Source organism: Haemorhous mexicanus, chromosome 3 (assembly GCF_027477595.1).
Source record: "Haemorhous mexicanus isolate bHaeMex1 chromosome 3, bHaeMex1.pri, whole genome shotgun sequence".
In the NCBI taxonomy this organism is placed as follows: Eukaryota; Metazoa; Chordata; class Aves; order Passeriformes; family Fringillidae; genus Haemorhous; species Haemorhous mexicanus.
Genome location: NC_082343.1, coordinates 68,028,645 through 68,041,258, shown reverse-complemented (window position 1 = coordinate 68,041,258; position 12,614 = coordinate 68,028,645).

The following is a 12,614-nucleotide window of genomic DNA, read 5'->3' as shown; positions in this document are numbered from 1 at the left end:
GGCAAACACCTTGAAAATCTGTCAGTCTGGCAGTTGTATGCTCCCCTGAGATCTAGAAATCTGTCTTTCTGCTTTGGCCCTTCTCAGCTTTACAACTTATCCTCTGAATGCTCCTAATTGTGCTCCCTCCAGCTCTCCTCTAAATCTTGGAGAATTTAAATTCTTGGTCACTTTCTCTCTTCCTTCTGCAGCTTATCCATGACTAAACTTGTTCGTATCCTGTCTGCCAAGTTAATGCTCCCAATCCTTTCTCTCAAGTGCTGATTAGCTTCGTTTGTCCAGACTAAACTCTCTGTGTGTCTCACTAACATCATTTTGTGGGTGACAATGTGACTTAAGCCTTGCTCAGGCTTTTTCCCACTGGAGCTGCTCATCTCTGTTCTTAATTACTGTGAACTCCACAGTCCTGAAGCCACTGCTCTGTTTGATGGCTGTGCAGTTTTGTCCTGAAGTGCTGCTGCTCATCTTGTTTTAATTAAGGTCGTTTCTCCTTAAAGGTTGTTCTTTGGGCACAGCACTTAAGAGATCAATTCCACTTCTTTTTCACTTCCACTGCAGATAAGAAATGGGGAAAGTAATTAGCACAAATGTCTCCAGCAGCAGAGGCTCCTCGCTGTGTATCACTGAAGTGTTGTGTATTCAACTGGCATCAGACAAATGGATGTTGTTTTGGGGTTCTTTTTAAAGGAAGCTAGTCACTTATTTCCTTTCAAATAGAGAAAACCTCTAATACCTGAAATCCTGTAGTAAATTAATGGAAGAGAAGTCTGTGTAAGACTGTACAGAAAGGGAAAGACATACCTTAAATAACAACTGTCACCAGTCCCACTCACTGTCTCATGGGCTGCACTTATTCACAGCCAGATGTTCACAAGCTGCCCACAATCATAACTGAAGAACACCAAAAACTAGGGTTTCAGTTTCCTCAACAGGTCTCTTGGAAAAGAAAACTCATTTCTGGATAGACTTGATGTGCCTCTGAGAACTCAACAATGACTACAGGGTGATCTTTTGCCTCTGAACCTTGTTTATCTTTTTTCCATTATTGTTAGGCACTGTTGCTACCCATTGCCTTTCTTTCCTCATTTTGCTTGCCTTTCTGGCTGTAACTTGATTTCTGGTTGTGTGAGAGGGGTGAGAATGGCACATGTGATGCAGCCTTGTTGACATCATCTTGTTTACACCTAGATGAGAAGACCTGTATCCCAACAGCAACAAATTTCTCTGTGTTTACAAGAGAAACTGCTCTGTGTGTGTCTGTGTACTTGGTTATTGAGTGCTCTGTCCCATTGGTTTAACCCTTCATTTTCTTCTGGTGCCCTCACATGGGCTGACACACTCAGAAAAAATCTTGGTATCTCTGCTACAAATATTTCTGTTCCTAAAGTCTGAATGGAGAAATAGAGCTGAATTTTGCAATTATGGTGATTTATTTTGGTCATTTATCCTTTTGTTGGTATGTGAATATTTATACCATAGGACATAAGCCAGATGTACAGGGTTTCAGTTCTGTTTGGGTTTTTACATGACTGGGTTATACTTCTCCTGTTGCAAGGACCTATAAAAAATTTGAAGATGGCAACATGAACATGAAACAAATCACCACAGGCAAGAAACTTGAAATGCTGGAAGTTATTTCTTGAGCTGAAATAATGATAACATTTGTTTCACGATTTTCCAATATAACTTTTTTTTTCTTTCCTGAAATATAAAAGCAGAGAGACATTTATGAAGATAGCTAGTTTGGAAATTAAATGTTTGGTATCCCTTGGGAGCAGGTCAGCTGCAATTGTCTGTATGCAGGAGTTGCACAACACTGAGTCTGCCTGGAGAAGAGGACCATACTTCTAGTGCTGAGCAGAGCGTGGGTCTCCCAGGAACTGCCTTTTTTGGCTGTTTTGTTTCAAATGGATGAAGTAACTGCCACCAAAAAGAGACCTGTGTACCACAGGCATTCATTACTGTGTGGTAAAGAGGATGATGTTCTTTACCCAGTGTCCTGTCCTGTGCAGGGTTACTCTCCCATTCCCTCCAACAAAGAAAGTCTGGTTCTGACATTATTTTCCACAATAAAAAAAGGCATTTAATTGCTGCTTTTGGTGGAAAATATATATTCTAGGTCTCTCTCTGGCTTGGCTTCCTGAAGCTGTCCTTCTGTAAGACCAGTACAGTCTTCCTCTCAGACCCTAAACTTCTAATATTACTCTTTAGATATGAAAAGCAGTGATTGAAAGATCATTTAAAGCCCCCATTCCAGTGTGCCTTAGTTCTAAATGTTGCAAGACGTAGAAGAATTTTGTTTGCATGGGTCTTAATAGCTGATTTTTTTACCCTTACCTTGTACTAAAGTGCACACCTGGAGTTCCAGCTGTTAACACAACAGCAAAAAATAAGTGAAATATTAAAAGCATAAACATTTGAGGTCTCTTGCATCACAAGTCCTTTACACCTTCACCTAATCAGTTTAGAGTACTTCTGCCCCTTCCTACTAGACTGATTTGGGGGTTACAAATTGAAACAAATGAACAAACTTACAACTATCTGTATTGTTTTTGAAACAATGAAAGAATCGGACTCCAGTCCCAACAGCAGTAAAACATCTTCATTTTCCACTCCAACAGTTAAAAAGCAAAAGTCATTAATACAGGAAATCTCTACATGTTTTCCTCTCTTCCCAGAACTCCCTATTTCCACCCGAACTATCTGCTTGGGAGTTAAAATAAAAACAAAACAAAACAAAACAAACAAAAAAACCCCACCAAAACCAAAACCAAAACCAAAACAAAACAAAAGGATAAATTGCCATTAAATTGCCATGATGTGTGGGGCTGTTACTGTGTAGTTACTTTTTGGCTATTTTCTACAGCAACACTGAGATTTTAGAGTTTTTAAATTTCTTGCTGTTACTCCATCCAAAACACTTTTCCTGCTCCTGCTACAAAACAATAGCTTTCAGGTCCCTTACTGTAATATCTATTCATTTCCTTACCTGACTTTGGGAAAACATGTAGTTTGAGGACATTGTTGTGGGTTAATGAAAGCATTCTGTAATCTTCTGTCCATCAGCCTGAAACATTTACACGTTGCCTGTGATTAAAGGCAGACAAGTGAGGGTTAAATCTAATTTATCTGTTCACTTCTAATTCTTTACCACACAGCAGCTAAGAGCACACCATTCTTCACTATGAGATCAAATGGTGGCTTTTCATCTGCTTTCTGTTTGTTGCAGTTTTGTTTTGATGTCAAAATTACATGGCTTGAAAACACTATTCATTCTGTCAAAATAGTTAACATAAGGTTACGATGAGGGATTACAAATTCCAATAAGATGTGCTCAATATTAAGAGAAAAGCACTTGTTCTGAATCTGGAGTTTTCTTTCTCCATGGAGATTATATTGCAATGTAGATTTTCCATTTTTCTAATGTTTAGGTTATTAGGACATTGTGGCCTGCAGTGAAAACTCAGATTGCAATTGAATTTCAGGATTTAACTTTTCATTTGCAATTATTCAAACAGAGGATTTGTTCCTTAAGAAGTTCATGAATGAGTGCCTTCGTGCCCTATAGACATGACTTGGTTTTAATAGAAATGCAACAGAAAACTGAAATACTGGCATGCAGAGTCATTTCTGGCTAGAGCCTTTCAGACAATTGACATCTGGTAAGTGTCAGAAGAAAAGTTTTTCTCTCTAACTTTGAGTGTTGCATATGTATGAAAAGCTGAGACCTACCCAGCACCTCTTGAAAATGCAGCCTCTTGCATTTATATGTGATGCAACATCTCTTGTCCAGCTTGTAACCTGGTTCTTACAGGATAAGACAAGTGTGTTCTTTGCACAAAAGGGTGTGTGTTCTGGATCTCCCTTCCTCCACTGCAGTCATTCAAGCATGTGTAGCAGCCCACACGCTCAACATGGACACTTTAAACACCTCAGAGCTGGTTATAAAGGGGCAGGAGCAAAGACAGAAGGAGAGAAGGGATGCATGCCATGGAAAAAGAGATGGAAGGGAAGAAGCTGTGGAAGGTATAGAGGCTACATCTGACCTGGGAGCCAGAAGGGCTTTGGCTGCATTTATGCCCTTCCTACACATCAACTCCACACAATGTAAGGTGTGGGATGCACCAGTCTTCTCAGGCTGTGGCTTCCACAAATCATCCTCCAAGTGCTCCCGAGTCACAAGGAATGGGATACACAAAACACAGCACAATGAGCCCCTACAAGCAAGAGGAACTGGACACAATGTGCAATGCAGAATGCACACCACTCTTAGCAAGAGATATATGATGTGTGTTGTGGGAATGGTGGCAGGAGCTAGAACATCACATCTGCTACCTGAACTGCTCAGTGGAATTCTTCCTAAATTTTTATGCTGCTCTTCTTCTTTTAATTAACTATGCTTCTGGCTTGCTGCAAAGGTTAATGACTGACACATAGGAATGAGGTGTTAGTGGAGCTGGCTGCTTGACTTTATTAAACAAAGATTAATTTATCTTATGTGTACAGAGTATCTGCAGGGTTGTGGGGGGCTTTGGTCCTGAGTCAGGGTTTTTTGCAGTCTCCTTAGATAACAATTTGTCATAGCCATTACTGTCACTTTCCCACAGTGCATATTCAGAACATGGAGAACATCTTTTGCTGATGCTCTCACAAGACCTCTGAAGTTGAGGGTTGAACTTCTGTCTGCACTCTTATATTACATGTGTAATGAATCATATAAGACCACTGGAAAACCTCTGCACATACTTTTTATCTTCTTTTCCAGGAGACATCCCTCAGTTTTGGGGCTTATTTTATTTTACTCTCCAACAGCAACTACAGCTTTCAAAGAGTAAATTTGCCCTTTAATTTCAGATTGTGTGAAAAACTAGAGAGGGGGAAAATGTTATTCACTTTGGAAAAAGAATACTAACAAAAAAATCTCTGAAAAGGTTTTTGTCTTCCTCAGATGTGTGCTGCCTTCTGTGATTAAGAAGAGTTCAGCCAGGGCTGGTTTATGCACTACTGCACTAAGACTGGACTCTGATCTCTAGCTTACAAATACCTGGCTCTGGAAAAGTTGTGTAATTGCAGGAAGGGTAAGAAGTTTTGAGGGATTATCAGGAATGTCTGAAATGTGGAGAGATTGGTTCTGTGAAAAAAAAAAGTCTTTATACAAGTAGGGAATATACCATTTTCTACCCATAACTATGTCTGAAATGCTTGACTGTCAAGGAGGGGAGAGATTCTGAAATCAGTAGCAGTAAACTAATCTGCAAAAAACTTAGCCTGCAGCTAAATTTGTAATTATTACCTATCAAATTAGAATGGTTTCCTAAAACATGACGAAGAATCTGCATTACTTAGGAAGGTTGTTCAAAGCAACACAAGAAAAAACATCAAAAATAGAAATTGGAGTAATATAGAATAAGAGTAAGATAGAATAAGAAACTCTCTTTGATTAGACCACATTGTCAATAACCTACCTGTTGTTTCTGATTTCCAAGAGTGGTGTTTGGCAATAATAACACATTTGTTACTCAGGAAATGCAGTTCTTTCTATGCTAATAATTATGGTGTAAAAAAATTCATTTTTATTCTGTTAACACATGTGCCCTTTGTAATTTACAGTCAAATTTATGTTAGATGCTTATATTGGCTTTATTGGAACTGGTATTTCTTGAGGTTCAAGTGATCCAGTCTCAAGAGCCCTAGACAGTTCCCACCATGGAGATGGGTTGTCTCTTTAACTTTATTTCCAGGGCTGTCAGAGTAAAAATTTCACAGTTCCTCATTTTCTGGTTTAGATTTGAATTAAGGTTATTACATTCACATCAAACGGAAATTATAACTGCTAATCACATTATGTTCAGTGTTGTTTACCCAAGATTACAGCTGTCAAAATAGATATGGCAATATTAGATTTTGAAGAAGCTGTCTCTAACAGTTGTAGTATGCATTAGTAAATGAAAAACAGCTCAGGTTTTTACTCCCTTGTTGGGGAAGCCTCTCCTGGCACAATTGCAAAATCTCATTAGAAGTCAGCACTGAGCTGTGATTTTCAGATTATGTGCATGGTGCTCACTGTATTTCATATCCTAATATAATATTTGCCTTCCTGTATTAGTAGTGCCACCTCACTCTTTCTGGGTTTTACCAAGCTGGAAAACTCCTGCAGTTAATTGAGGTCAATTATTGCTGAAAAGAGAAAAAGGGCTTAGACTCTAGTGAGCATCTGTCCAACAAGTGGAGCTGCTTCTGGAACTACACACCTGAGTCCTTTCATTCTGGACTCTTCCAGCACTATCTCTTTAGAAAGAAGCCAGTGCCTGATCTAATGGGACTAAAAGCCTAAGTATCCTACTGGTACTGGCAAGACATCCTTTAGAGTAAAGTATTTTGCAGTGTGAGCAAACAAAATCAATCTTCACTATATAAAATACGTCCTTTGTCTTCTGAACTGCACAGTCAGTGTTCAAATGAGAGTGTACAATTTATGTTCTTAATCAATATGTACCTTAGTTCTTGGAAACAGGTTTGAGATGAAAGAGCTCACTACAGCTAACAGCTACAGAATGGTTGTTACCAGTGTGGTATCATTCTATCGTAGCCTTTTCAAAGGCTGCATAAGGAAGGTTAAGGAGGAGGGAGGCAAAAAAAAAACCAAAAACAAAACAAAACAAAACAAAACAAAACAAAAAAAAAAAACCACCAAAATAAACAGAAAAGCTGCAGACAACTCCATAAAATCCACTTGGCAAAAATGTCAAAGAAACCAGTGGAAGGTGAGCTGTGGGTCAACACTCACCTGCTGCAGAACTCAGCACAAAGCATCACTGATTGTGCTTCCCATGCTGTGGGGCTGCCAGGAGAGATAATGATCCAACCAGTTAGGGAGAAAATGCTGTCCTTCATCCTAGAGATGGGAGAGCTGTTTGTTGGCTTATTTTTTATATATGAGTGGAGATTTTTTTTTTTTTTGAGAATGTTATTCAAGTTTTAGGGATATGGTTTGGATTTTGAGGAAGACATTGGTTTTATTTAAAATTAGTGGGAATTTAGAAATTAAAGAAACCTTTAAATTTAGGGAATTGTATCATCAAGAAATATTTTTAGAGGTTTTTTTCATTCCTAAAACTTCCAAGATATTTCCAGGATGTTTTAATGACCAGAGAATTTTTAATTTGAGTTGCAGTACCAGCTGCATTACTGATGTGCTCTCTTCAATGACAAACCCATGGCTGTGTGCATCATCAGCACTGGCATTTGGGATTCTGCAAGCTGTGCCCACACTGCTTAATCTTTCATAATCTCATACTGGGCATCTGCAGACAATTTACCACTGATAAATAATGGTCAGTAAGCAGAGAGTATTCTGCAAAGAAGCCAAAAGATAAGGCTCAGTATTTGTAACTGGAAGGACAAGTGAAGATGGAAGATGATTTCAGACTCAGCTATGGTAAAAGGTGGAAAGCTGTAACCAGAGCAGTGAGTGATACAAAGGTTTCAACACTGAGAAATGCTCATCCCTGTCCTAGGAAGACAGTGCAAAGCGCTTTCTTTGCCCCTCTAAAAACGTATCTTCAAAAGGCTGGCAAACTGCATACTGGGCTTCTTTCCTCAAAGAGGTCAGTTCCTCTAGATGCTGTGATCTCTTGCCAGCCCTCACCCTGCCTTGTAGCCAGACTTGGAGAGAAAAGCATTCCTGAAAACAAGAAATTTCTGATAACCTCGTGGCCACCGTGGTGTTGTCACATAGTGTGGGCCTGAGGGTCTTCCCCTAGCAGGACACAAGTGCCACAGATAAAACTTGGCAACTTGCATTTAGGGCACACCTCCTCTTCCAGCCAAGGCAAATGTTGGTTCAGTGCTCCTAGCCTCTAATCTGACTTCCAAGAAACATGTCACTGTGTCCTTTTCTTCTGTCAATGATTTGTTTGCAAACAGAACAAGCCTGGGCACTGGCCAGGTCTCAGCATACAGGACTTTTCTAATGAGGGAGTTATTCTGCAACAGCCCCCTATCCTGGGATTTTGAACAGAGAGGGGTGGTTTCTGGGCATTTTTTGGTTTACCACAGAGCACCTTTTAATTACCATATATAAACCCTGTTGTTGTACCTCTTGGGTTAAATACATGTGGTAATCACCTGCTGTCCGGCACCCTGAAGTGTGAAGTTCACTCTGGCTTTCAACATCCAGAGTTCAAAGCCAGAGAGGGTATCACTGTGACTTCTGAAGAACTCACAGCCAGACGTGGTGACAGTGGCACCCTCTGTGTCATTCCTCTGCTTGAAGCAAGCTGTGTTGCAGCTTACTTGGAAAAGATGTGGAGTTGTTTGTCCTCGGACAGTGTGACTCAAGCCTGTCAGAAAAGTTCTTGTGTAAATCCATCTAATATTGTGTCCTCTGTTCATCATGTCTTTTTGTTTAGAATGTAATATTTAGAGGCAGTAATCCATCAGCTGAGCATCTGCTAACGAGCAGCACAGGTCAGACCTTAATTTTTTCCTGAGGTTGAGTGCACTGAGTAAGGGATCTCTAATTGATGGCTGCTGGTTGGAATACCTCCCTCCAGACTCTCCCTATTCCTTGTGGATAAAACCTGGGTGCAGTTTTATCTGGAGCTCTCCTTTATTACCAGCTCTCACATGAGGAAATCTCTACTCAGCTGAAGACACCTAAAGAGCTTCCTTTTCTGCATGGTCACAGAGGGGCTGATGCCCACATTTTAGACTTGGCGACCCAGTGGGCAGCAGAGTTGTAGCAGAAAGATCACAGGTCTGCAGATGATGAGCACAGGCAGCTTATCTCTCACACTGTGCATGTCAAAGCAGTTGTTATTAGGGGAGGAAAGTCATGCTTTGCTCTTATCTGTCAGTCTCCCAAGAAAGCTATCTGATAACAAGCTAAACTGAGAAGAGTCTGCACTCTGCTGTTATTAAGATTCCTCTTTCAGAGATCACCAGTAGAAAAGAAAGAAGAAATGACACTAAAAAGGCAGAAGAGATTTCACAAGCAAACACTCTTCCTGGAGCCTGCAAATTAATCAGTAAAAGGATGATTTTGTTCCAAGCATTGATAAGTTGTCATTATAATTCTAAGAGCATTTCAACAGCCTTCCACCAGTTGTACCTCTGAAAGTCTTGTGACTTGCTCGTTGGAAAAACTGCACCACGAGTGCGGCTGCTGTGCTTTTACAAGATAACGAGGCATCAAAAGATGCCAGGCACGGTGCCAGATAACAGAGCCATTAGAGCAGGACGACCACAGCACCTCTGCCTGAACAACGCCTCTGCTTGCCCTAAAAGCATCAAATGGTCACAGCAAGTGCTGAGCGATCTGCCTCTTGTGAGGGATGCCTCTGCTGAAAGCATGATCTGGAGCGGGGATGTGTGACCCCAGGGTTAGAGGGAGACATTAACCTACTCTTGTGGTGAATTAGAAAATGTCTAATAGGGGTGGAAAAGAGGTGTTCAGATTGTTAACAGTGTGACTGTAAACAGAAGGCTATAAGAGGGCATTTTCTACTACTTCAGTGCTATGTTAGACTTGCAGCTCCCACTTTGCTAATTTTTAGAATAAATGCAGATACCTCAGCCTGCTCCCACCTGAGTAGTACCTTCTGGCTTCTGCAGTCAGCTCTCTTTATTCTCAAAATTGTTTTAATTCCTTATTGTCTTCTTTTTCAGTTCCAGTTTGAGTGAATTTATATGCCATTGTTCAATATTAGAAACAATTAGTTGCATCTATTAACTCAGAGGAGGATAATGTCATTTCCCCTGTTTGTGGAAGCTGCAAAGAGTATTCCAAGTTCAGCTTATCTTGGGACACTTTGAAGACCAGGTAAATCTAAACTTTGGTGACATGGAAGAACTGGGGATGCAAATAATGGTTTGCCTGCAAAAGGGACAGATGAGAAATGAAGCCTGTAGCCACCCCCTTCAGGCAGCCCTGGTTAAAATTCTCAAAGCAGCCCCTCAATGAGATAATAAAGCTCACATGACAGAAATGAGGTTTCCTTTTCAGAGAAAGAAACTCTAAAATATCCTAAAGATCTCCTCATCTTTTCTTTCTTCCTGCTTTGCTTCAGTCCTACTCCATGTTACACAGCTGCACAGAACTATGGTACATCTATAAAAAAATGAATTTATTAAGTCTGTGGTTTCATCTTACTTATCTCTGAAAAGTGTGTGTATAGCTGTCCCTGTACACAGTGATATATTCATAGAGTACAAGAATAAAGTTACACTTGAGAGACAAAATTGATTTCGAGTTCAGTGGCTGGTGCTGGCACCTGGCCTCCTGCCTGGGAGAGTTTGCTGCTGTGCTTGCAGGGTGTTAGTGTAGGTGATATTACCGACATGGAATTGGGCTACTCGGATTATCTCGGTGTGAAAATTTTAAATTGGTATAACTGAGAAACATAATGCGGTAGATGATGGCTTTTGCATTTATTTTAAAGCTTTAATTTTAGGTTTATGAGCTCTTCACAGAGCTGAGTGGTTTTTTAAGATCAATTTTCTGGGTCTGCAATTTTAAACTCTGCTTTAAATTCTGCTTCTGAGCAAAAGGAATTGCATGGTCCCTGCTCAGCCCAAGTAGATCAAACCTGTTGGGTCACCTAATGGGTGGATGGATGCTGCCCTGAGTGCAGATGATAGGATCTGATGTCCCACTGAAGGCATCACCACTTCTATCTAAAGAGAGAATATGCCATGGCCACAGCCATTCCCAAACTCCCATGAGATGTGCTTTATAAGACACATAAGCCTTTGTGCACCTCTTAGGGTGGTGGGGAGGAAAAATGTTCATGTCCAGACCTGCTGGCCACCCTTGGGGAGTGTGGAGAGGGGGTTCCTCTCTGCCCCCCGGGAAGCCTTGCAGTTCTGGGCATTCTCCTCCCAGCCTCAGCATCAGACGGGTTCATCTTCTGTGGATGCCATGGGACAGGGAGAGAGAAACGCCAAGCGTTTCTCACAGCGGCTTGTGAGAAATTTTAGGGAGCTGGAAAGATGCGATAACCTGTTGACTATAAACAATTTGCAGGTGCTGTTTTTCCACTTTATTTTTCTGTTCCTCCCAAGGACAGTGCGTGAGAAAGATGTTTCTGTTAGCCAATAGAATAGAATCTATCGTACCACTCTATAAAAACCGCGCGGTTCTTTTGAATAAAGTCCTTCTTTGCCTTTGCTACAATCCTGCCTCTCGCCTGTTCCTGCCCCGACCCCGGTGCATGAGGGACAATCTTCCTTCCTCAGCCAGCCAAGGGTGTGCTACTCCCACGTGCCGCAGGCATGAGGGGCTACAAAGACCTTGCTTCATGCCACGGCATTCCCTGACAGAATAACAAAATGGTTGGATGTTGCAATTGCTCATTCACCAAGCATGTGTTTGCCTGTCTCCTGATTATGCAGGCAAACAATACAGATCGACGAAATCAGAATTGCAGCTCAACCACAGCTCTGATGCTAATGACACTGGGATGCAAACTGAAAGTAAGGTTGATTTCACTGAAAAGCCTGATCATTACCTCGCATTAGGAGCCAATGTGCTCCAGAGGGTAGCACAGGGATGTCAGTGGGAAGCTGGCCACCCAAACAACTGCAGTAGGACCATTTTTAAGGTGAGTATCCCAGCTTTGAAATCTGAGTGAGCTGAAGACTCAAGCTGATTGCATATGCTAATGCTGGTGTGTGTGTTAAGCTTTCCTGCTCAGGTTTTGGGCCAGGTGTGAGGTGGCTTCTTGGGAAGATTGTGCCCTCCTTGGGGTGCCTCAGAAGCAGGCAGGCCAGCTCACACCCCTGGGCAATGCATCTCACAAAGGTTACTCACGCTGGTTCAGAGAGGTCCAGCTGCCCCAGTAACAATATCATAATAACTTACTAAATTAAACCTTTATTGAAAAGTCAAGGCAAAACCTCCTCCCCTTCACCTCCACAACATCCCATTGAATGGAGAAGATCAGACTGCTGCTAAAGAGGGACTAGGAATAAAAAGGGTAAACATTAATCACTTGGTGTTCTTTCAAAGGATAACGATGCATCTCAACCAGCCCAAAAGCTGAGTTTGTGTGTATGTATGTGTTTCAAGATAAAACTACATTAAAAATCAGTGTAGAAGAATGTAAACACTACACAAATGTTAAATAAGAGCCAGAGCCCAGAATGAGAAACCACAACAGTGCCTCTGTAGGTACCCGGAGTACAAAACCAACCCAAGCTTTTTTTCATGCAGCTGCCTTTTATACGAAAAAGGATGAAATGTCAACTGTATGTTTTGGTGTTGAGCAAATCCTGCCAAGTATTTATAGTATTTAATTTGTCATTTTCTGTAAGCAGAGGACATCACCTAAAAAGAAAAGAACCTTGGCAGAGGCAGGGATGCAGCATGGCAATAGCTTTAGCTGTTCCCAAGCTATGTCAGGATTGAATTCAGTTTCAATTCAGGTGTGGGAGGACCAAGTAGACTGTGCACAGGAGCTTGGGGCCACCTTTTGCGTTGGAAGATGCAGATGCTGGGCTTGAAGCACAACTGTGTAATCAGAGACAGGATGAAGGAGCAGCTCCATGAATAGCTGGTGCTGGGGAGAGGGGAAGCTTAACTGTCTTGCTCGTGTACGCAAAGAAAGAGGTGA